The sequence below is a fragment of the Talpa occidentalis genome, unplaced genomic scaffold, assembly GCF_014898055.3.
Source record: "Talpa occidentalis isolate TD23 unplaced genomic scaffold, MPIMG_talOcc4v2.1 talOcc4.4, whole genome shotgun sequence".
Taxonomy (NCBI): domain Eukaryota; kingdom Metazoa; phylum Chordata; class Mammalia; order Eulipotyphla; family Talpidae; genus Talpa; species Talpa occidentalis.
This window is the reverse complement of record NW_023604295.1, coordinates 130218352-130244611: the sequence shown is the minus strand read 5'-3', so window position 1 is coordinate 130244611 and position 26260 is coordinate 130218352.

Genomic DNA, 26260 nt, shown 5'->3' with positions numbered 1-26260 from the left:
TCGCTTTCCCTTACTCTTGCATCCCAGGATTGCAAATCCCTTTCCCTCCCCAATAAAGTATTAGCTTAGCTTGTAAGTTCTACCCAGACACTGTTCTAGGGACACTGGCTAAATCCTAGTTACAGTAACCACCCAGACTTCACTGTCCTCACCTTCTATGTCTATGGAACCTTTGGTTTCCACAGCTCACCACGAGGGCCTTGCGATCCCCAGGAGGGAGCTTGGAATATTCACAAACATGTCTGCTTAGCCACCACCTGTTATCTGATGGTGTTTATTTATATGCTGTCAACTTGTCCTTCTAGTAGTTTCCACAGTCTTCCTTGAACATTACTTCCTTACCCTACCTTTGAAGCACTGAATCTTTAGGTCCCAATATTACATGCTATTATTTTGTAAGGTAGGAGACCTTTCTCTTTCTTATATTGTGCACCTGTCTTTAGAGAGATCCAGTAACAGTGAGACTGATGCTTGTGAAAAAAGCTTTAACTTTGTGAAGGGAGTAAAGTCAGAGGCACAGGGAGATAGCAAATTGCTCACGGTAACTCAGGCACAAACCCACTGAGTTATCTCCATCGTAAGCTCCAGGCAGAGAAAGAGACCATAGAGAAGATGAATAAGTTCTAAGAATTTACAAATGAATTTCTAGGTGAGCACTGAAGTAGATTTTGGGAAATCAAGTTTTTACTCTTCCTGAAGCTCTGAAGTCTTGGACACCAGCCCCAGGGACCAGGCAGGAGGGCTGCAAGGGATAAGTGTGTGCGCATGCGTGTGTGCGTGTGTGCGTGTGTGTGTGTGTGTGAAAGAGAGAGAGAGAGAGAGGTACAGCATCCATATATCTGCACTCACCATTCCAAAGAGCAGGGCTCTGGAGCGCGGAGCATTCCCTAAGGCAGACACAGGGGCTGAGGAGAAGGGGCGCCTCCCCAGGCATGGAAGTGCTGTGTGGCCTGTTACTTGTTTTTAGTTCTGTCAGGAGTTGTTTTCTGATGAGATTGTCTTCTCAGTCTTGTTCAAGAAGAGCACACTTATAAACTCTAAAATGCAAATGGAAACCCACAGCACTATAAAGTAAAGGCAGTTTGTATAAATTAAAATGTCTCAGGCTTTGGGCCCACAGAGGTATAAGGAGAGATCTTCAATTACTACCTGGGAGTCTTAGCTATTTGCTTTGAGGAGGACTCTACAGGGGCGGGGTCATCACGGCAGGGGCACAGGAGAGAATTGACAGTGCATGGTGAACATGAGCGAAGTAGAGAGAGAAAACATCATGTCCTGTGGTCATGAAAGGGTAGAATTTGGTGTTCACGTGATTCATCCCCCATGGAGAGAGTGGACAGGAGCAGCTGGGAGCAGCCCAGCCCCAAGCCAGCAGCCTGGTAGCACAAGTAGTTCACTACTTGCAAAGATCGATGGGGCAATTTTGTGCGGTTTTGCTTATTAATAGTGCCAGCATATTTTATGGATGAACAGGGTCTGTTCATTTTAAGCATTTTTTTTTTTTTGGTGGGAGGAAGAGGGCATATAAAAGATGAATAAGGAAGGGGGCGGAGCAACATGGCGGCGAGGAGACGCTGCGAGTAAGATCTCCCATTAAAAAAAGTGAATAGGGAGGAAAAGCGGCAGGTCCCAGTGAGAACTGGGACACGGAAGATAAACGGGTGACGCCAGCGAACTGCCCGAAGAAGAAAGTGGCCATAAAAGAGGACTAGAAGGGAGGGAAGCGCAGAACCCTGCTCCCCTCCCCCGCCCACAGAGGCGGCACTCTCCGACCGGCAGAGAGGAGGAAACAACAAACCAAAACGGCCCACAAGAACAAACGACGCAGCAAGCGGGACTGTGAGTGGAAAGGAAGTATTGCAGCCACCACACCCCGTGAACGGGAGCTGAGGCGAACCCTGCAGGATCCGCCGCGGCGGTGAGCGAACGGCTCCGGGCGCCATTAGAGAAGAACAAAGACCCCGGGAGACGCGCACACAGCCCGGGCTGCCGGTAAGCTGGCGCGGAAACGCGGCGCGCTCGGGGAGCTTGAAAAGCAAGTGCAGACCTGGATCGCGGCTGCCCAGGTCTCCGCGCCTGCGACCTAGGCTTGCGGGGAGACGACCTAGGCTTGCGGGGAGACGCGCGGAGGTCCTCACTGAGGTGAAGGTCCCTCCCTGAGTGAGCAGGAACCAGGCGCCCAGGCACGGGAGCGGGTGCAAAAGGCGCCATTCCCGCGCCACTGAACTGGGCTACAGCCCGCGTCCTGGAACTGAGGGCTTTGAACTGAGACCCAGGGCACGAAAATTCGGGGCGTGGTTTCTCCACGACGGTGGGGCACAAGGCAGACACAGCACCCCAAAGCTGTTGAGGTGTACCCTACCATTCCCGCTCTGTTCTCTGTCCCACGGGGTGGGGGGAGGCGAAAAACAGCCCCCCAAGGACAATAGGAGAGATCTCTGGCGCCACCTAGCGACCAGGAAAAAAAAAGTCACTAACACCCTATAAAACAGGACATTTCTTAAGACTGCTTGAAAAGGGCAGAAGGTTTCTGGAGGACCCAGTGGCCAGCCGGGAAGTTATTCCACGCCAGGCCCCTTCCGACCAGCAGTCTGAGCCCACAGAGGGAGCAGGCACCCACGTCCGGGGCAGACCGGGTGCGCAGAAGAGTGTGCCTGAAACCGGAGGCGCAGGGACTGCATCCCGCTTCGCCATTTGAGAACAGGGACATTTCTTCAGTAAAAACTGCCTAAAACCAGCAGAAAGCTCCCCCAGAAGACAGAGATGGCTCCTGGAAGAGCCAGAGGGGAGCGGAGAAGTTCACCCAAGATGTCAGTCAGTCCGAGCAACACAGTGTCCCAACGCATACGACAAATTAGAAAACAGACAGTAGGGAGTAGAAGAACCACACGCAACCTAAAAACTCCTCAGGAAAGAAGCACACCACAAAAAGAAAACCACTCCCCAGATTGCAACGACAGCAACTTGGAAGAACTTCTGAGCCTTCCAGAAAGAGAATTTAAAATTGCCATGATTAAAAAAGTGATAGATCAGAAGAAGGAAATTGAGTCCCTAAAGAGGGAAGTAAGAGAAATGCAGGAGATCAAAGAATTAATGGAGGAACTAAAGAACTCTGGGAAAAGCAATGAAAGCAGAATAGATGAAATGGAAGAACGAATAAGTAATCTTGAAGACACAGAAATAAAAAGAACCAAAACAGAAAAGGAAAGAGAAGTACGAAGGAAAAAGAATGAAGAAAGACTTCGGGAACTATCTGACTCCATGAGGAAAGGAAATATAAGAGTTATAGGAATTCCAGAAGGAGAGGAGAGAGATGTAGGAACAGAGAAAATATTCCAGGAGATAATTGAAGAGAACTTCCCAAATGAGAAGAAGGAGCTGAAAATTGATATACAAGAAGCAAGAAGAACACCAAACTTCCACGACGAAAGGAAAAACACAGCAAGACACATAATAGTAAAGCTCCCAAGAATCCAGGACAAGGAAAAAATAATGAAGCTGACAAGAGGGAAGAAACAGATAACATTCAAAGGAAAACCAATCAGGCTGACATCAGACTTCTCTGAAGAAACACTACGGGCAAGGAGAGAGTGGAGGGACATAGTCAACAGACTCCAAGAAAACAGATGCCAACCAAGAATACTCTATCCCGCAAAGCTCTCTTTCCTCCATGAAGAAAGAATATGGACCTTCCCAGACAAAGAGAAACTCCGGAATTTCATTGCGACTAAACCCCCACTCCAAAAAATACTACAAGGAATCCTAAAGCCAGAACCTCAGAGGGACGAATAACAACGAAAGAAGACCAAAAAAAAAAAAAAAGTTATTAAAAGAATAAATAAATAAAATCAAAGGAAAGACAAACATAATGGCAAATACAGATGCTAACATATCAATATTAACTCTAAATGTAAATGGACTAAACTCTTCAATAAAAAGACACAGAGTTGCAGCCTGGATTAAGAAACAAAACCCAACCTTTTGCTGTCTCCAGGAAACACATTTAGCTACAAAAGATAAAAATAGGCTCAAAGTCAAAGGATGGAAAACAATCCTACAAGCAAATGGGCCAAAAAAGAAAGCAGGAACAGCTATACTTATATCAGATAAAACAGACTTCAAACTCAAAAAAATAAAAAGAGACCCCAATGGTCACTACATTATGATTAAGGGGACAATACTTCAAGAAGAAATAACACTCATTAACATATACTCACCAAACGAAAGAGCACCAAAATATATCAGACAACTGTTGTCCTCTCTGAAAACAGACATCAGAGAAAACACATATGTAGTGGGAGACTTCAACACACCACTATCAACAATGGATAGATCAACAAGACAAAAAATAAGTAAAGAAACTAAAGCTCTAAATAAGGACCTAGAGCATTTAGGCTTAACAGACATCTATAGAACACTAAACCCAAAAAAAACGGAGTACACATTTTTCTCAAGCGCACACGGATCATTCTCCAGGATCGATCACATACTGGGGCACAAGACAAATATCAACAGATACACCAAGATTGAAATCATACCAACCATCTTTTCTGACCACGAAGGCATCAAACTAGAAATAAATCATAAAAAGAAGGCAAGGAACTATCCTACCTCATGGAGATTAAAAGCCACACTACTGGAAGACCACTGGACTAACGAGGAGATCAAAGAAGAAATTAAAAAATTCTTTGAATTGAATGACAAGGAGGACACCAATATCCTAAATGTATGGGATGCAGCAAAAGCAGTAATAAGAGGAAAATATATAGCAATAGAAGCTCACATCAAAAAACAAGAAAGAACTCAAAGAAACAACCTAATCTCGAAGCTCAAAGATCTAGAAAAAGAACAACAAAAAAACCCCAGAACCAGTAGAAGAAAAGAAATAATAAAAACCAAAGCAGAAATAAATGAAATTGAAACTAAAAAAACAATCCAAAAGATCAATGAAACCAAGAGCTGGTTCTTTGAAAAAATAAATAAAATAGACAAACCCCTAGCCAGGCTCACAAAGGAAAAAAGGGAGAAAGCACAAATACACAGAATCATAAATGAAAGAGGAGAAATCACAACGGACACAGCAGAAATCAAAAGAATAATCAGTAACTACTATGAACAGTTATATGGAAACAAGTTCAACAATCTAGAGGAGATGGACAAATTCCTACAACTCTACAATCACCCAAAGCTAGATAAAGAAGAAATAGAACACCTAAACAGACCAATTACAAGCAGCGAAATTGAAATGGTAATTAAAAACCTCCCCAAAAACAAAAGCCCAGGACCTGATGGATTTACAAATGAATTCTACCAAACATTCAGAGACGAATTAGTGCCTATCCTTCACAAACTCTTCCAAAAAATTGAGAAGGAAGGGACAATACCAAACACGTTCTATGAAGCCAATATTACACTAATACCAAAACCGAATAAGGACAACACAAAAAAGGAAAACTATAGGCCAATCTCCCTAATGAACACTGATGCAAAAATCCTCAATAAAATTTTAGCTATCAGAATCCAACAATGTATCCATAAGATAATTCACCACGACCAAGTTGGATTCATTCCAGGGGCACAAGGATGGTTTAACATCCGAAAATCAATCAACGTTATCCAACACATCAACAAAAAGAAATATAAAAACCATATGATAATATCAATAGATGCTGAGAAAGCTTTCGACAAAGTGCAACACCCATTCATGATAAAAGCCCTTGAAATTCTTGGGATACAAGGAACATACCTCAACATCATAAAGGCCATCTATGACAAGCCAACAGCCAGTATCATTCTCAATGGTGAAAAGCTGAAAGCAATTCCATTAAGATCTGGAACAAGACAAGGATGTCCACTCTCACCACTGCTTTTCAATATAATACTGGAAGTCCTAGCCAGAGCAATAAGACAAGAGAAAGACATCCAAGGAATCCAAATAGGAAAAGAAGAAGTCAAACTATCACTATTTGCAGATGATATGATAATATATGTAGAGAACCCCAAAATCTCCACAGAAAAACTAATTCAACTCATCAATCAATTCAGTAAAGTGGCAGGATACAAAATCAACACGCAAAAGTCAGTAGCCTTCCTATACACAAACACTAAATCTGAAGAAGAAGAAATCAAAAAAACCACCCCTTTTATTATTGAAACAAAAAATATCAAATATTTGGGAATAAATCTAACAAAAGAGGTAAAGGACCTATACAAAGAAAACTATAAAACACTGTTAAAAGAAATAGAAGAAGACACAAAGAAATGGAAAGACATCCCCTGCTCATGGATTGGAAGAATAAACATTATTAAAATGGCCATCCTACCAAAAGCAATATACAGATTCAATGCTATTCCAATCAAAATCTCAATGGCATTCTTCAAAGAAATAGAACAATTATTGATGAAATTCATATGGAATCACCAAAAACCCCGAATAGCCAAAGCTCTACTGAAAAAAAAAGAAGGAAATGGAGGCATCACACTCCCAGACATCAAACTATACTACAAAGCCATAATCATCAAAACTGCATGGTATTGGAACAAGAACAGACATACAGACCAATGGAATCGAATAGAAAATCCAGAAATAAACCCACAGATTTATGGTCAACTAATCTTTGACAAAGGAGCAAAGACTATGCATTGGAGCAAAGAAAGTTTGTTCAATAAATGGTGCTGGGAAAACTGGGTCGCTACATGCAAAAGAATGAAGCTTGACCACTACCTCACACCATACACAAAAATCAACTCAAAATGGATTAAAGAACTAGACATAAGACCTGAAACCATAAAATACATAGAAGGAAATATAGGCGAAACACTACGGGATTTGCACATCAAAGACATCTTTACAGACACATCACCCAAAGCAGTGATAGTGAAGAGAAAGATAAACAGCTGGGACTACATCAAATTAAAGAGCTTCTGCACAGCAAAAGAGACAATAACAAAAACAAAGAGAAACCCCACCAACTGGGAGAACATTTTTGCACCCAACACTAATGATAAAGGACTGATCACAAAAATCTGCAAAGAGCTGATGAGACTCAGCAACAACAAAGAAAATAATCCAGTCAAAAAATGGGCAGAAGAGCTAAAAAGAAACTTCTCTGAAGAGGAAATGCAAATGGCCAACAGACATATGAAAAAATGTTCAACATCACTTGTCATCAGGGAAATGCAAATCAAAACTACCATGAGATACCATCTCACACCAGTGAGAATGGCACATATTAAAAAAACTAGCAACAACAAATGTTGGCGAGGATGTGGAGAAAAAGGAACTCTTGTGCACTGTTGGTGGGAGTGCAAACTGGTCCAACCACTATGGAGAGCTGTGTGGAGATTTCTGGACCTACTAAACATAGAGCTTCCATATGATCCAGCAATTCCACTCCTAGGTATTTACCCAAAGGACACAGAAACATCAATTCCAAAGAGCACCTGCACTCCTATGTTTATAGCAGCACTGTTTACAATAGCTAAGCTTTGGAAACAACCCAAATGCCCAAAAATAGATGACTGGATCAAGAAGATGTGGTACATATATACCATGGAATATTACTCAGCATTCAAAAAAGATAAACACATGCAATTTGCAGCAACATGGATGGCGCTGGAAGGGATCATGCTCAGCAAAATAAGCCAGAAAGAAAAAGAAAAATACCGGATGGTCTCACTCATAGCAGGAATCTAGAAAACTTAAATAAGGGACCAGGAAAATGAATATAAGAAAGTGAAAATCAAAATCAACAAAAAACTATGAACCAGAGACACTTTTTGGGGGGTGGGGGGCGGGAGGGGAAGGATTGGGGTCAGAATGGGGCGTTTGCAATTGTATGGGGGAATATAAAAATAAAATTTAATATTAAAAAAAAAAAAAAGATGAATAAGGTTTTAAGATTTTCAAAATGAGTTTGGAACTAATAAAGGTCAAGTGTTTCTGTGTTACAGAAACATGCTGGAAAGGAAAGGTAACATCACCTGAGTGAGTCAAAGAGAATGCCAAGGTATTAAACACCTATTTGTTTGTAGACAAAAAGCATCTCATGTACATCTAGATAGAATATGGGGAGATTTTCGTGTGTGTGTGTTTTTTTTTTTTTTCATAAGCAGCTTTTGTGTGGCCAACTGCTTGTATTCAAAAAAATAGCAATGTGGGCCTCCCTGGTGGCGCAAGGGTTTCAGTACCTCCCTGTGAAGCAGTCCGCAATCTCTGCAGCATGAGATTGATCCCCAGCCCGCTAGGGAGTAACCCACATGGCGCAGCAGACCTCTCCTTTCTCCCCGCTGCTCCCCTCAGCAGTGTGTTTCAGTCAATCTGCCTGTTCTGCTCCCCACTGTGGCTCTGGTGAATTCTCTCACCCTCCCACACCTCTGACTGTACCCCAGTTCTTTTTTTTCAAGATTTATTTATTTGTTTGTTTGTTTGTTTATTTATTTATTTATACAAGCACGGGGTATAGTCAGAAGCACGGGAGGGTGAGAGAATTCACCAGAGCCAGAGCAGGGAACAGAACAGGCAGACTGACGAAGTACACTGCTGAGGGGAGCAGCGGGCGCGGCAGGAGAGGTCTGTCGTGCCATGTGGGACTCTCGCCCGTGGCCAGGGATCAAACAGGCGCTGCAGAGGCTGGGGGCAGCTTCGCAGCCCAGTGCTCAACCGCTGCGCCACTAGGGGAGGCCCATGTACCCCAGTTCTTATATGCATAAATATTAAAAAAATAATTAAAGGAATGAAGTGCAGGTAATACTTATGTGTGCATGTATTTAGTCCCTCACTCAGCTATTCATCACATGTTGGCTGTGTGTTCTCCGTGGCCACGCACTTGACACCGAGACAAAAAGGGCTGATTTTGTTTTCTAAAAACAACCACTCTTTTGAGGGTGGGGAGTGAAATCCATAAACTCACGCTTGTCTGATGAACAGAAGCTCCAAGGCGACGTTCCTAACTCAGGTTGGGTGTCTGCAGAGGGCAAGCAGGTGGGGAATATGAGGGGAAAGCAGGGCTTCCTGAGGAAGGTGACATCAGAGCTATGTCTTAAAGAATCAGTGTGCACTGAGTGGAGGAGGTGGGGCGGCTACTGGGCAAGGTGGATAAGATGAAGAGAGGCAACGTGGTGCGAAATGAGGGGTAAGCACAATGTCACGGAAGAATAAAGGATGGAATTTAGACTGAGGAATAACACGGCCAGTCATATTATAGTAGATTATTTTAAGAAAACAGATTGATGAGAAAACACCCAGTTAGGTTGTTGCAAAAGATAATGAGGGGGCCTCCCCGGTGGCGCAGCGGTTGAGCACTGGGTTGCGAAGCTGCCCGCGGCCTCTGCAGCGCCGGTTCAATCCCTGGCTGCTCCCCGGCCACCAGAGGAGGGTCCCACATGGCGCGCAGACCTCTCCTGCCGCCCGCTGCTCCCCTCAGCAGTGTGCTTCGGTCCTTCTGCCTGCTCTGCTCCCCGCTCTGGTGAATTCTCTCACCCTCCCACGCTTCTGACTGTACCCAGTGCATGTACAAACAAACAAACAAACAAACAAACAAATAAATAAATAAAAATACATGACTTTTAAAAAAAAGATAATGAGGACCTCAGTGGAGGCAAAGGTGGGAGGGATTCATGGAGGCAGGTTATTTAAGATGTTGGAGGGAAATGATAACAAAAAGAAAAAGAAGAGATAAAATTTTCTCTAGTCACACAGATGAGATTGTCTATGTAGAATATCTCAAAGAACACACAAAAAAGCTACAAGAGCTAATCAATTTCACAAGATTGCAGGATATAAAATGAAGGTAATAAATCAATCATAATAGTAAATACTAGCAAAAAAGATTGAAAATGGAAGTTATTAATAGTACCATACACAATAGCATAAAAAACATAGAATTGTTAGGAATAAATCTAAGAATATACATGCAAGTGCTGTATGATGAAACTACAGATTATTAATGAAAGAAACTAAAGACTTAGGTGAGTGAAGAGATATATCATGTTCATGGATGAGAAAACTGTTTTGTTTTACAGTGTCAGTTCCCGAGATTGACAGATTCAATGTAATCAGTCTCAAATTTCATTTTACTCAAAATTCCAATAAGTTATTTTTTGAAGTTGACAAGCTTATTCTAAATTTATTGGGAAAATCAATGGAAGTCAAATAGCCTAAACAATTTGGAAATGAGAACAGTGTTGGAGGAATCACATTGCCTGATTTCAAGCCTTATTATAAAGCCACAGTGTTCAAGACTAGACACTCCGTTTATATGAGATAAACATTCCTAAATAAACGTTCCTAAATAAAAGACGTATAGTATAGATCAGTGGAAGAGACCGGGGTCCTGAAATACCCCACATTGTCAGCAAATAAGCCAAGTCAGTTCAACAGAGAAAGAGTAGTTTTTGTAACCAATGATTCTGGAACCATATGTGTTCAAATGAACCTTGATAAGTATGTTGGACCGTATGAAAACATTAACCTGGAAGGGATATAGAACTCAGTGCTAAACTTCAAACTATAAAATTTACAACCACAAAAAAAAAAAAAAACAGCCCAATTAAACAATGGACAAAGATTTTTTTTTTAATTTATACAAAAATTGGGGTATAGTCAGAGGTGCAGGAGGGTGAGAAAATTCACCAGAGACAGAGCGGAGAGCAGAACAGGCAGACGGACCGAAGACACTGCTAAGGGGAGCAGCAGGTGAGGCAGGAGAGGTCTGCTGCGCCATGTGGGATTCTCCGTGGTCAGCCGGGATCGAACCGGCACTGCAGAGGCTGCGGACAGCTTCACAGTGCGGCGTTCAACCCACTGCGCCACCAGGGAGGCCCTGGGCAAAGATGTGAAGAGATATTTCACCATTGAAAATATACCAGTGGTCAACAAGCAGGTGAAAAGATGCTCTATATCACCAGTCATTAAGGAAATGCAAAATAAGACCACAATGAGATATCACATATTAAAATGACTTTTTTTTTTTTTAAAGCAAACACCTAACAAGCGCAACAGTAATTCTGATTTATTGCTGGTGGGGATGCAGATAACTACCTCACTTTGGAAGACAGGCATTTTCTGAGAGAGTGAAAAAAAAAAAAAAACTATATGCAAAGGAGTAGTCCCAGTCTTTGGTATTTATCCCGAGAAACAGAAATATACCAACACAAAAATCTGTCTGTGACTGTTTATAAGGGCTTTCTTCATAATCACTAAAACCTGGAAACAACACAAATATCCATCAGTTGGGGAATGAAAAAGCAAACTATGGTACATTCACAGAATAGAACACTACTTGGCAATAAAAAGGAAAAACTACTGATGTATCCAACAACATGGACAAATCTTTGATCTATTATGTTAATAAAAGAAGACAGACATTAACGTCCACTTATTGCATGTTCCCATTAATGTGACATTCTGGAAAAGACAAAACTATAGGGACAGAAAGCAGCTCAGGGATGCCAGGGCCTAGAGAGGAAGACGACACGGGCCACAAAAGGAGACAAGGAATCTTTAAAAGGCAACTGGAAACTTCTATATCTTCATGTGGGAGTTACAAGATAGCAGGTATTTTTCAAAATTCACATAACTCTATACCTAAAATGGATGAATTTTCCAGTATATGAACTAGACTTTATAAACCTGACATCACAAAATGACTGAGAACACCAGTTTCTTAAGGCAAGTAAGAGGGCACTGGGAACCTTCCATTTATTCAATGACATAGAGACCAAGGTGTTCTGGAGAACGAGACCCATGAGCCTGTGCTGAGTGCCACATCAATCAAGTTCAACTGCCATGTGTCCTTCCCTCCCCAGACTTGTAGTTCAAACCAGGGAAGTCTGGGAGTCAGAGGACAGGTGGCGAGTTAGGACCTCCAAGGGCATTTAGGTTTGAAGAGTCTTATTTATGATATTTAATTTGAAGAAAGAACCTTTATTTGTCAAATAAAAACTAGGGACAGTGAAGGCAGACAAAAATCTTTCTGTTTGATGGGGATACCCAGAAATAAAAGGACCCACTGACTGGGAGAGCGCTCCCTGGAGAATTCCTCAGTGTAGCAGAAGCAGAGATGGAGAGTAGGTGTTTTTTTTAACAAAAGGGAGCAAAGGCTAAAACAACTGGAGCAATTCTGCCCCATAAACTCACACTCTTCTTTCATTTAACAATAGATGGAATAATTTTGTTATTTCTACCAATAAAGTAAGTGATAAGTCAATTTCTTAGGGATTGGAAAAAATGATCTGATTCAGTTTCCCTTTGAAAACAACTTCAGTATCTTTTGGATTGATGCATCAAATTCTCACTCCAGCCAGTGTAGAAGTGACAGCTGAGTGCTAAAATGCTGGTACCGTAAAATCAAGCCGAACACATGAGTCATGGTGAACAATTATAGCTCACAATCCATGCTCGCAGGATCTGGGGTCCCTGGGCTTGTAGTGTCCAGACACATCTCCTCCCCTCTTCCCAGCTGCAGCAAGCTCACGCCAGATCGACATGGCAGGTGTGAAATTCCCCTCCACCTCGTTGCCCTTCCCGAGCGGCTGTAGACGGCAGCGACGATTATAGTAACCTTGACTCCATAAGGAATGTGACAACTTAAATCCCACAGACTACTTAGCAACATGTTATTCCAGAGCAATAAGATGTCCTCCAGGGCCCTGGAATGATGACTAAACTGTGGGCGCTCACTTCTATGAAGACTTTTTCATCAGGCAGAAATTGGCTGAATAGACAATGACTAAAGCAAGTGGTATCTCTTGCACTGTGGAAAGGATTTTTCTACTATCGTTATTGATGGCTCATTTTATCAGCCATCTTTCATATTACAGCTAGCTGGCTCTTTGGCATTCCACGAGCTTCTCATATCCAATCTGGGATGCAGGGTGGGCTACCTCTGGCTTCTGTACTATACAGGAATTTAAGACTTCAAGTTTGTCCCCCCAAATCATGGCTTGGGATTGAGGCAGTTCAGAAAATTTGCTCAATATCAGAGGCCCCTGGGGAATCATTCTTTAAACTTTAACCTCAGATACTTACTATATCTGGATCAGTCACTTCAATACATAGGCAGTGGTGGGTGGAGGCAGAAAGGATAGAGTTATGGTGATTTTTTTTCACAAAGGTACTAGGATTCAAGTGTAATCTTTCCAGGGTGATTCAGAGCTGCAAGGACATTCCAGAGAGTCCCATGTTTTGTGGGTGGCAGTCAAGCTAACTTTTACCACAGAATTCTAAAATCTTGGAATAAAAAAGGACACAGAAGTCATCACACATGGGTGGTGGCAAGCTCCTTGCTGTCCTACTGTGACACACTATCTTAAATTTTACTTTCACAATTTTTTCTGATGTCAACAATTTTTGAGAATCTGATTTTGAAACCAGGAGATGACCATGATTGCAAAGGGAAATTCAAATGGATGCAGATTTATGAGAAATAAACTTTGGGAAGATATTAGGAAATGGGCCTCCCTGGTGGCACAAGGGGTTAATAAACAGTGCACTATGAAGCAATCCGCAGTCTCTGCAGCACAAGTTCAATCCCTGGCCCGACCAGGGAGAAACCACATGGCAAAGAAGAACTCTCCTGACTTGCTTCCTGCTCCCCTCAGTAGTGTACATCGGTTGATCTGCCTGTTCTGTTTCCCACTCTGTCTCTGGTGAATCTTCTCACCCCCCGCATCTCTGGCCTGTACCCCAGCTCTTGTATGCATAAATAAATCTTTTTTTTAAATGATTTTAAAATCTTCACAAAAATGAAGATTTTCATGATTGAGAATTAAATATCTTTATAAAATATAAATGTTCTTATATAAATGTAAGTGCTTTTATATAAGTATACATGCATACTTACATAAAACTTAAGTGACCTTAAGGGACAGTGGTATGATGAAGAGTAGACTTGGAGTTTTAGAAGTGAACTTAATGTTATATATATATATATATATATATATATATATGTATGTATATAGGCACACACACATATATTTTAGTTCTAATCAACACCTGGAATTTATATAATGTTATCAAGAAATGTGCCTTCATTTTCTATGAGATACCATCTTACACCAGTGAGAATGGCACATATTAAAAAAACTAGCAACAACAAATGTTAGCGAGGTTGTGGAGAAAAAGGAACTCTCCTGCACAGTTGGTGGGAGTGCAAACTGGTCCAACCACTATGGAGAGCTGTGTGGAGATTTCTGGACCTACTAAACACAGAGCTTCCATATGATCCAGCAATTTCACTCCTAGGTATTTACCCAAAGGACACTGAAACATCAATTCCAAAGAGCACCTGCACCCCTATGTTTATAGCAGCACTATTTACAATAGCTAAGCTTTGGAAACAACCCAAATGCCCAAAAATGGATGACTGGATCAAGAAGATGTGGTACATATACACCATGGAATATTACTCAGCATTCAAAAAAGATAAACACATGCAATTTGCAGCAACATGGATGGCGCTGGAAGGGATCATGCTCAGCAAAATAAGCCAGAAAGAAAAAGAAAAATACCGGATGGTCTCACTCATAGCAGGAATCTAGAAAACTTAAATAAGGGACCAGGAAAATGAATAACTATAAGAAAGTGAAAATCAAAATCAAGAAACAACTATGAACCAGAGACACTCTATGGGGGGTGGGGGGGTGGGGAGGGGAGGGATTGGGTCAAAATTAGAGGGTTGTAATTGTATGGGGAATATAAAAATAAAATTTATTTTTAAAAAAAAAGGGAGCTATCGCTCTCCTTTTTATAAGGACTTGCACGAAAAAAATTTTCCTCTTCTCTATTAAGTCCTGTTGAGTGCAGTTCTACGCTGCATTTCTACCGATCATATCCTAACCACTTTCAAGTTGATTGAGATCACTAGATTCTCTCAGAGGAATCAGAGTAAATTATCTACTTTGGTCCCTTTACCTCTGTGGATCATTTAATAGCAGAGAAGCAAATAATAGTGACACCCATGAGTCACAGTATTTGCCTGCTGCTGGCTGGGCTGCAACTTTTTCTTTGTTATTTTTGTTTGTGGTTTTGGATAATGCCCTTAAGTCATGAGAGTGGTATCTGAACATCACCTTAGGACACAGCCAGACTCACAGAACTTCTCCTGACTGCATGGTCTCCTAAAGATCTTTGCATCTTGCCCCTTCTCGTTGCTTTTGTTGCCAGTCCACCCAGAGCAGGCACTGCCGGATGGAGCCACTGAGCTGCACTCAGGCCACTAAATTCTGGTTTGAGACTGCAAGATAGACCATTGCATTTTGAAGTAGCATTTTCCTTAAGGGAAAGTTCTTCATCATTTCTGTTCTCTGACACATAAGTAATTCATGAATTCAGTGACATTCTGAACTGAAAACTCAAACAGGTTGGTGGGATGATTTCTCCCTTCACTTTCCTTTTTTTTTTTGAGCTTCTAATAGTGTTATAGACAGGGAGAGGGGCACCCCAGACCCCCACAAACCTGCCTATTCTAAATGGGTTCTGCCATCCGCCGCATCAACACAAAACATATGAGACTTTAATGGGAAGGAACTTTAATAAAACTAGGAAACAATACAGGTAAGGCAAAGAGTCTAGTTTCTAAATGAAGCACCCAAAGTTACCCATCCCCTCGTGGGTAAAAGTCCATCCATATGGGATCGGCCCAGAACAAGGCCCCAAAGTCTACCACAAGTCTAAAACATCTTCCAGTGGGGACCCACAGAAAAGGGTCACAAACAACTGGACAAGCCCGGAAGGAAAAGAGCAAAATCAACATCAAGATAAAAGCTGCCATTGTCACCTCCCCACGGGTCTCACCCACATCTGTGTCACCTAGTCCACAACCAAAAGACAAGCACAGTTTCTTCACGTGTCTCTAGGCTCCATGTGCCTCCTCCAGGTCTCCTGGCTCCATCCTGCTTCCTTCCTTAGTCTCTTCTGCAGCTTCTCCTCTTCCTGCTCAGCTCCACCCTCCCTTGGGAGGGGCAGGGAACCTCCCCCTTTCCTGGGGACCACCCTGTTACAATAGCATTTGGAAGATAAAGTAAGTCAACTCCTATGCAAGGATGATTCCTCATTTATATGCTCTGAAATTCCTGCTCCTCAGTAAACACTAGCCTGTCTCTGCAATTATTCTTTTAGACCCAATCTTTGCTGCTTCACCCTCATTGTGGAATAAGACAGTAGCCCAGCATGCCATACCCTCTTGGGGGCCAGGCTGGGTCTTTGCCTATAAAAATGGGAAATTAGCAGCCCATTATTTCCATTTCAGAAAATGTATGTAAACTATAAAAGGCCTTATTCCATCTGGCCCTCTTCACATGACACTGAAAGGAGACAGACAGGAATGTTGATGGTCAAAACCACTCAATTTCTATTGAGACCAAAAAAGAAATAAAGTGCAGATCTGGGTTGCCAGAAAGCAGAAGACAAGCACATGGTTGTTAAAATTACACAAACAACTGGAGTAAAGAAGACAACCTGCTTTCAATGGTGTGAGGGTTTCTACTTGCTTTTTGATCCACACACTCCCTCACAGTCACTCTAGCTACATAATCTCCAAGTCTTTGAGATTTGAGTAATTTAGGTTCAGTATTTGTTTTTTATGAAATGAATTTGCTCATGACATAAATGTCAGCAGAGGAGAATCTGATGAGAATGCCGTGAGCCCTTTACATTCTCTCTCTCAGGTATAAGTCGCCAATTCCTCTTAAAATACAGAGCATACTAAATGTAGCATTCACGTGGGCTATACAATTGGTAACAAAAGAGTTGGGAATAAAACACACAACTCATAAACGATCCACATGTCAAGGGTTCTCACAGCAAATTTGAGAGATACTGAGAAATTACAGCAAGTCTAAGATTCTGCTCCACTGGCTTACCCCGTATGTCAAGCTTAACATCTTTACCAAGAAGTTGCTAGAGGCAAAGAGGACAGTTTGTTTCTTCATGGTTGTCAGAGAAACACAAGCCACTGACAGTGAGCATCTACCTGATATCCTGAGGTCATTTTAGAAAACTCTTACTTCAAATGATAACTCTGTTCTTGTCCATTAGAACAAGGACTCCATGTCTATGATTCATGAGTGATATTGACAACCCACCCTCTCTCCTGGGGGCAGTACTAGTTTTCCAGAGATGATAAGCATTGATCTCTGTGGAGCACCCATCTCTTGGTCAGCAGGGAATTAGGGCACTCATCAAAAATTGGTGGGGCTCAGGAGAGAATTTTCTTTCACATTGTGCCTCTAACATGGCTATTGTTTAACTCAGAAAGCCTATATTTTCTCAGAAATGAAGAAAACTACCTTAAACTGCCACAAAAACCATAATTTAATATTTACAATTTTATTTTTAAACATACTATTAAAGAGTTTGTTATTTCTATTTTAACAGTGGGACACATTTTTGCTCTTCCACATGTGCACGTTCTGCTCAACCTTCACCAAATACCTGTGCCAGTACCCCTCCTGCTGCCCCCCACACCTCGACCCCCATGCCATCACCATTAAATTCTTTCACAAAGCCCAAGAAGTATGCTTTTAAATTTTTTTTTATATTCCTTTTAGGAAATATAATATGATTTCAAAGGAAAGTGTATTTATTTGTGTATTTTTCTGAGATGGTTTCACCATCCCCATGAGAAATAAGCCATGAGTTACAAATGTATAAGGACTTACAAATTGCCCTTAAGGGATCTTCAGGATCTCAGTTTACTTTTATTTTCTTTTTTTTTAAATGGATCCTGAGGGTGACTATAGAGGAAAACTTCAAGTGTGTAAGAGAAACCTTCACATAACATTGAACCTGGCTCATATCAGGACGTAATTGTTAAGTGAACTAACCCTTCCAGTGTTCTGCAATGCAAAGCTTTTGGTCAATATAGCATAGTAGCAAAACCCTACAGAGTCACTGTTGCCATGGGTAGCAGATCCCTGTCATCATCCCCAGGGCCCTTTTTAAAACTATAAATTCTTCTCCCAGCCCTTACACTCTGGTACACACTTCATAAGAGCCTGGTGTCTAAGCTACCAAGCACTGTGTCCTATCATGCCAGCAGGCTGGGACAGAAAACAGGTTAAGAACTATGTTTTACAACCACTGATGAAGTTGATCGATCTCATCAACACCTTTGGGTTACAGTGAAATTTGAGGAACTGGGTACAGTTCTAATTGAGGATGAACCTATCTCTTATAGGTATCAAGTGATCATAGTCGCCAAATTTAAAACCAACCAAAAAATGAAGTCTATGATCCAACAAATTCAACTGTATCTGTGGGGAGAAGAGGTTGCAACATTGAATTTGGTTATGTTCCAGAAAATTTAAACCATCAGGTGGTTTTTGTAGCATCATGTCCCCTGGTGTTGATAGTGATCTATTTTAGCAGAAATTTTCTAGAATATCGGGAAGAATTTTGAATAGAGCAATGGATTTCCACCTTTCAGACTGAACCTGTGGGCTCTCAGAGGCAAAGCTCTATGGTACAATAATTTGCTCACAGCTCTTTCTGATATTCTGTGCAGACTTCTCTCAAGTCCACCTGAGACCCTAAATGCAGAGACAAGTGGGCTCAAATTCAGGGTGTCTGGGGAGAGATAGAAGCTGACTCCCACACATAATATCCTCAACTTGCATGAATACAAGTACTGGGTTGTAAATGATTTACCACCAAGCAAATCATCACTCCAGGAAGCTGTGTCCTGTTTGATCTCCTTGTTCTGGAATCCCACCCCCTCCCCACCCCCCACCCCCACCCCCTCCAGCTTCTCTGGCCTCTGTCAATCTGCCATGAGTCCTTGGGAGATGGTGAGGGACACAAAAATGATGGGAGTGGGTCACTGGAAACAAAGTGTCAAATACACACTGACTGAGTGGTGGGGCAGCAAAGTGCAGAACACCTCCTCTCTGCCAGTGTGCAGGTGTGACCCTGGTTCTGACTCCAGTGTCATCCTGAACTTGAACAGCAAGGGGGAGGGAAGTGATATGTCATATGTGCTTGTCATTTCAAAATATTAATATGACCCATGACAGTCATTTAGAAAGGCAGGATTAAAAGGCTAATTTTATGGTTGAAGAAATTTAAATGACAAGAAATAAAATCATCTCTCTGAAATTTTATAGGATAAAGCTTGCATTCTTTTCCAAATACACCATGTAACAGCAGAAGGTATGGTATCCTGGTATTCTCTGAGGCATGATCTTGGCTTCTTTTAGTTCATACATAGGATTCCTACCACACCCCAAATGTGTGCAGTGGGGTGGGCTGAGGATAGCTGTTCTGAGGGTGACAGATGCAGACAGCTGTATAATTCTTTCTTTCTTGTGGGTATAAAAAGGAGAATGCATTAATAAGATAAATTAATTAGTTAATTTATAAATACATTAAATAAAAATAATAAAAAAGAGGGATGCACTAATAATATAAATCATCCATTTTAGGGGAGAAATAGACAAACATACTCAGTTCCTCCATGTAAAATATAAAATATGTATCAGATTTCTCTCTATTATATTTATAAAAGCTTTCAAAAACCCTTCTAGATATATGATTGTGGCATCACACCATCAGACTAGAAGTAGAAATTTGGAGAGTATACCAGAACATTTCTTTGTGATGAAGCTAGGAACTCTGAACAAGGTTTAATGGAGGAAAAGGAAGAAAAATCATTTTTGTATTTTCTAAGGTGAAGGCAAAGCTATGACTTGTGTCTAAAATTTTCATAAGGCTTTCTCTAAACACCAGAGAGATAAAAAGGAGACATAGATATGTTATTCTTATGTTATCCTTAGGTTATTTATAAAAGTCAACTATCTATGCTACTGAAATTTATCTTTATAGAAGGGCTTAATAATCTCTGAAAAACAGTGCTCAATGCATAAATCATCCATTAGAGTCATTAAAGAGGTAATTATGTTAAAGAGTAGGACAGGTGTTTTTTTTTTTTTCAAGTATGAATAGTAAGATGCTATGAAGTAAAGGCAGGGGGGAAGGGGGGCTGAGGGAGGCCCCCCAGACAAGGTGAAAACCTGAACAGCACTTTAAAGTTGAGCAGTAATTGGTCAGCAAGAAGGTGGGGGTGTGGGGGGTACTCGAGACAGAGATAAATTACAGTGATTAATGGAAATAATATTTGTTTTGAAGTTTAGCTATAAAAGACATTGGAATTATCTTTAATTATATAAGGTAATTGAGATAACACCGAATTTTCTTCATGTCGTTTTTTTTTTTTACGGTTGCAGGGGGAAGAATTCTGTTCCCTCTCTAATTGCATGTCATTGTAATGGCAAAGTAGCGTATTTATGCTATTGGGATCCTGAAGTCCCACAGACAGGTCACTATTTCAAGGAATTGCAGCCATCTCAAGCCAGGCAAGAAAACATCTGCTGTTGTGATTTGCATCTGGGATGCTAATTTAGCATTGTGTTCTGTATCTTTTAGTGCCTCAAGGTGAATAATGATCAGTTGTCAAAAGATCACCAGGTACTGCCTTAGTTTTTCAGTTTGTAGGATGAATCACATGTTTTAATGAAATAAAATATGTCTCTTGTGAATCTAAATTTCGAGTAAGAGATTCTATTTTCAATTTGATTCCTCTGATGAGAAGATGCACTAATAGAAATTCTTGGAGTGGCTCGAGAAATCCCACATAGCAAGAAAGAGGCATGACAGAGAGACAAGGGGATTGTGAAACTCCTTATAAGATTAAAATGAATTCCCCTACTATAAGTAGGTTTCAAATATTTACAATGAAAGATTTTACAGCTTTATTATGATAAAGATAGTAAGTTCTTTATTTATTTTTACACACATTTAGGTAATGACATAAGAATGACCACAGTTTCAGAGTTGACTCACCTTGGAAAAAATCAACAGAGATCATGCATTTCTCCAAGAACTACCTACTTTGTTTTATTTAGGGCCTGGTTTTTCCTCATGACACCCTCTTACATTCTCCCCAGGACTGTAGGTGATTGCTGTTTCCAGGCTAACCAGTATAGCATTCCCTCTCCCAGGGTTGAAAAATTATGCAGAGTTCATTCAGGGGTGTGTGCAGGGTAAATTTACTTTCAGCCACCCAACAAGGTGTGTGACGCAGATGAAGCTTTTGCTTTACCACTTAACAGGATCATCCACATTCATCTATTTTGGGGGTCATTCTATGTTTATATTAATGTTCATGAAGTGCACCTCAGAACAGCACTGAGCAAGCACAAGCACTTTACACAGAGAGCACTAGATTTTATTAACCACTTGAACTCCCTGGAGGGAAATGTCATTTCATTAGGAGGCTTCTTGGCTGCTAATCAAGGGCTTTTCATTTTCGTAAGCACATTGATCTGGTAACAATTTTCCTTGCCTGTAAAACAAACCGTCCAGGAAAGCACTTTCTGAAAGCACACTTAGAGAGGCCTGTTTTTCTTGGGTAAATATAAACACTAAGGAATCATCAGGTATCAAAGCAGAAGAGGAGCCGAGCGTCTGCACCCCGATTCGATGTTGGTGTTCACTAAATCCTTCACAGGCTCCACTGCCCACCTGAGTGTGCCTTTACCCCTAAATCCTCCTATGATGCGGTTGCCATTTGTACCTGGAAGACCAGATCAGCATTAAGATGCCATTTGCTTAGAGTCCCTTGAAGCAAACTATGGTTGGTTGTCCTAAAATGGGGTGCTGTCTTGGTGGTTGTGTATATGGAATGAATCTCTGTTTCAGTGAAATAAAATATGTCCTTGTGATTCTCAGCACATTTGCAGCACTTAATAAATGTAAGCCGAATGTAAATCTGCATTTTGGATGGAAACACTATTTGCCACTCAAATTTAGCTGTGAATTAAAAAGTATAAAACTCAAAGAAACACTGGGATACAAATCTGTGCATTTCTTACATTCCTTCCTGTTACTCATTTAGTCCAAAGTCCAATTTCAATCATGTACTTTAACTGGATGTTTCTACTTTAGAATACGGAGGAGTGTCATGAAGTAGAAAGATGATGGTTTCCAGAACCAGGCTGGATTCTAATTGCAACTTCTGTAAAGCTATTGACTAGCGCAAGTAATTTAACCTACTGAGATTTAGCTTCCTTCTAGGTAAAATCCCAATCATACCACAGACAACAGATCAAGATTGCAGTGAGTGATAAATCAGATTTCAAGTGAATTACCTAGATTACTGCCTGGCATGTAGAAGACACACAAAAGAAGTTCCTTCCGCCTCCCACCTACCCCTCCTTCTATAAAACCTACGAATTTAGCTACAGATAAAAGACTGAGTTTTTTCAATCTCTGAATTTACAAAAGAGGGTCAAAGCACCCCTTGCCATTCTTACCTAGCTTCATTAGTCAAAGGGCTTTTTTTTCGTTACCACCTATTTTCGTAGTTCTACTTCTTGCCTTTCTCCCCATTCTCCCTTGGGTGGCAGAAATGAAAATGCTCCCCTCAGATCAGGCTCTTTGCATTTGTGGGGTGTTCCAGGTTGCCATTTGACACATTTCCTTACCAACAGGCCCATACATTACCTGTTGATTGAGTTTGCTATAGGCACTGGTTTCTGTTAGGCAAGTTTGCATTTCATTGTAGGTATTAAAGGAAGGTTCACACAAAAGATATTTTAAAAGCCCACATCACCCACCATGACTAAGAAGATAAAAAAGTCTACTTTTAGACAGAAACTGAACAGGTGTTTATAAAAAAAAAAAAGAATTGGCTTCTGAATCTACTCTGTGTAATAACTGGAGAAAGTCCAAAAAATATGATAAAAAGTATTGATATTCCATTTTCTTTCCTTGTGACAAATTTATCTACTTCTTACAAAAGTCAGAGACTAAGACCATCGTAGGGGTTCTAGATATTTACAACAGTAAACCTTGCAATTACTAATTACTTCTTAATTCCTGTAAAACATTTAAATTTTTTCGTGTTATTGGGATTCGACCATTTACGTATTATAATGAGTGCATCTAGGTTTTTGATGAAACCAAACAACCAGCAGAAAACAGACATGGGGAAAATTGCAGGACACTACAAACAAGCGATAGCAGCCTTCATTTATTCTATTTTCTGAAAGGAAGCTTCTCCTGAGTCTTTAAAAGATATACCATTGGCCTTAATAGGACTCAGTTCAGTCAAAAAGATTGAAGAAGTAAAACTGTACAAATGACTATGGCTTTCTTAGGATTTCTTGAATGGAAAATAAACACCTTTAGTGGCATATTTCTGCAGAGCAGACCTCATCCAGGCTCTGCTTTGCGCCTGCCACTCTCTTGGTATCTCTCAACACACTTCCATCACACCTACCTGATTCTGTGCAGCTCCTCAAAATACCGGGCCATTTAACAGCTCCTATCATTGCTCTTCTTGCTTCCTTGTTAGGAATGTTCGTTCTTTCTCACCTAGATCGCAAGTGGTGCCTTCCTCCCCAGAGCATTTCCTGAGCCCCCTCAAGCTGGTATTCAAGACTCTATGACATATATTGATGACTCATTGCTGGTGAGCAGTCTCCTCTAGTAGGCTGTACACTTCCTGAGGCCAGGCACCATCATGAAGTCACCTTTGTATACTCAGTGCCTGCCACATAATAGGTAACAAAAAGATGGCAAGTAAGTGAAATGCTATCGTGGAGGGGCTTGCAGTTGAAGCAAGAAGGAATATGAATATTGAACAAAACCTAAGTCACCAATGGCTGTTATTTCCAAGAACAGGTGATCAGAAATAATGAACAGGCAGAGAAAGGAACAAATAGTATGAGCCATGTAGAGAGATGAATGGTAGGTAAAGGTGACACTGAGTCTTTACAGTTTTAACCATATGCTAAAGATTCTTCTATAACACATTAACTTTTTTTTTTCTATTTAATTTTGGAGGTTGCTTAAAGGTGGTCCATAAATAAAAGGCTGGTAATTAGATAAGCCCCTGCGGGTTCTGGAAACTTTCCACTGGAGGTGAAATAGAATTACACAGAAATATAATCAGTAAATAAAGACTGAGAAGAATATGAGAAAAAAAAGATTCACTCATTAATTCTGGAAGCAACTGAAGCTCGGTAAGTCACCAGCTTCATAGCAGGCACTGGATAAATGTAAGTGACATGCATCCTTATCTGAGCGAGCTTGTGTTTCTAGTGCAGGGAAGACAGAGAGGTAGTCTAACAAACAAGTAAATTGACAGCCAATTATTTCGGATAATGAGTACCATGAAGGTAATGAAGTGCCACGTGAGACAAGAGCAGTGAAGAAACACTTTAGTTGGCTGGTTAAGAAAGCCCCTCTTAAGGAGTTGACATTTATGCCAAGACCTCAATGAATAGAAAATCCATGAGAAGATCTGGGAAAGGAATGTCCCAGGCATCTGGGATGTGTCTGAGTCCCTGAGATCAGAAAGTTCCAAGTACTTGAGAAGCCAGGGGCAGGCGAGCGTGGGCTGAGCAGAGACAGAGAAAAGAGGCTGGAAACAGAGAGAAAGCAGCTAGTGCAGGGCCGCAAGGGTCATGGGGAGCAATCTGGATTGTATTATTGAGAATTTTAATTAAATAAGTGAGAAGAGATCTGATTTATATTTTATAAAGAGCTCTCTGCCCGCTGGGTTGAGTCACGGCAACAGAGGAGCAACTGGCAGTGGGGTAATGACTGCAACAGTCAGGATGAGAGATGATGGTGGGCTGAGCAGGAGGTGTCAGAGAGAAGAGAAATGAAACCACAGGGGTTAACTGGGTAGAGTATGCAGGGGAGCATGATTTCCAGAAATACGCTGCATGTGTCTGTGTGGTGTGTGTGTGTGTGTGACAGAGAGAGAGAGAGAGAGAGAGAGAGAGAGAGAGAGAGAGAGAGAGAGAGAGAGAGAGAGAGAGAGAGAGAGCAGGAGACAGATTAAGTGCATCACAACATGGAGACACAGTAGGAACAGGGCAGTGACTACAGATGGAATCTGAAGAGGCTGGATTATGCAGAGCCTGGAGCCTTATGGAGCACACGGTTTAGTTTATCTGCAGATCAGCCATGAGAGCTTCCAGGCAGAGGGTGACATGCCAACCTGACTCGGGGCACAAAGCACTTCTTTGACCTTGTGAGAAGCGTGGGCAGGAAGGTCACTGCTGCCAGGTCCACTGTTTTGGTGGGGGATCCCAAAGGGGTGGTCTCTACCAAGCCCTGGCTTCACTGAGATCCTCCTGCGTCTGCAATCACCACCAGCCTGGCAGTGTGGTTATTTATGTACAACCCTTGCCTACTTTACCAAAAGTTCTTTGTGCATTAAAGGTGGCAGCTTACACAATTCTTTTCAAAAACACTAACAAGGCCCAAACAATGTCTTACACACAATATGCAAGAAAACATTTCTCAAAGGAATGTTCACTGTATAGGGTCATTCTTGCTCTGGAGTGAGGCTTGGAGACACTGCCTCTTCTTCCTCTGGACCTCACTCTCTGATGCTTGTGTTTCCTCTCACTGAAGGGAGCAAAGGGGAGTATCTTCCTTTCTCTCATATACCTGCCTCCCTCTGGACAGGTGATCATGCCTGGATGATGGTCAAGTCCTACCTGGACTACTGTGCCCCGTCATTGCTGCCAATGGCAGTGCTAGTTAGCACCAGGCCAGAGATGGGACAGGGAGAGAGTGCTAGAAACCTGTGTGAAGCTCTGTACTCCTTTCATTATGAGATTTATCACGACTTGCAATCCACCATCCTAGCAACTGTACCTCATCACCAAAGAGACCAAAGAGACCGCACATGAGACACCTCATGTGAAATGTACTGTTTTCTTATCCAGGTGGGATTAAGTTGTCTCATAGATGAGTTTAGAAGTATGCTTTTGCATATGGTTATCGTAATTATTCAGTTTTCATCGTTTTCTTCTTGTTTAGTGTTGTGATGCCAATCTGTTTCAATGATGTTTTTGTAACTTCTAAACAAAATAGACTCCCACAGAAAACGTGGCAGGAGTGTACACCTAGTTGGGAAATATGTTACCTCAAAGAGAAAATTTAGTGTGTCAATGTTCATAGTTTTAGTGACCTATCAAATGCTATGATTGTGAATTAAATGTGACCTCTTCATGATAGAACTTTTATCCCCACCCCCACCCCCATTAGTGTTATTTAGAAAGGACTACATTCACCAATATTTTTCATCTGTGAAATAAAGCATAAAAATAAGATCAAAGTCTTCTCAAGAATGCAGCTTATCTCTTAGAAGGATTTAAACAATAGCAAGCTTCACATGTTTCATCCAATTCATTTTTTTCTGTAAGATAAGACAAGGTATGCAATGGCTAACTCTTGGGC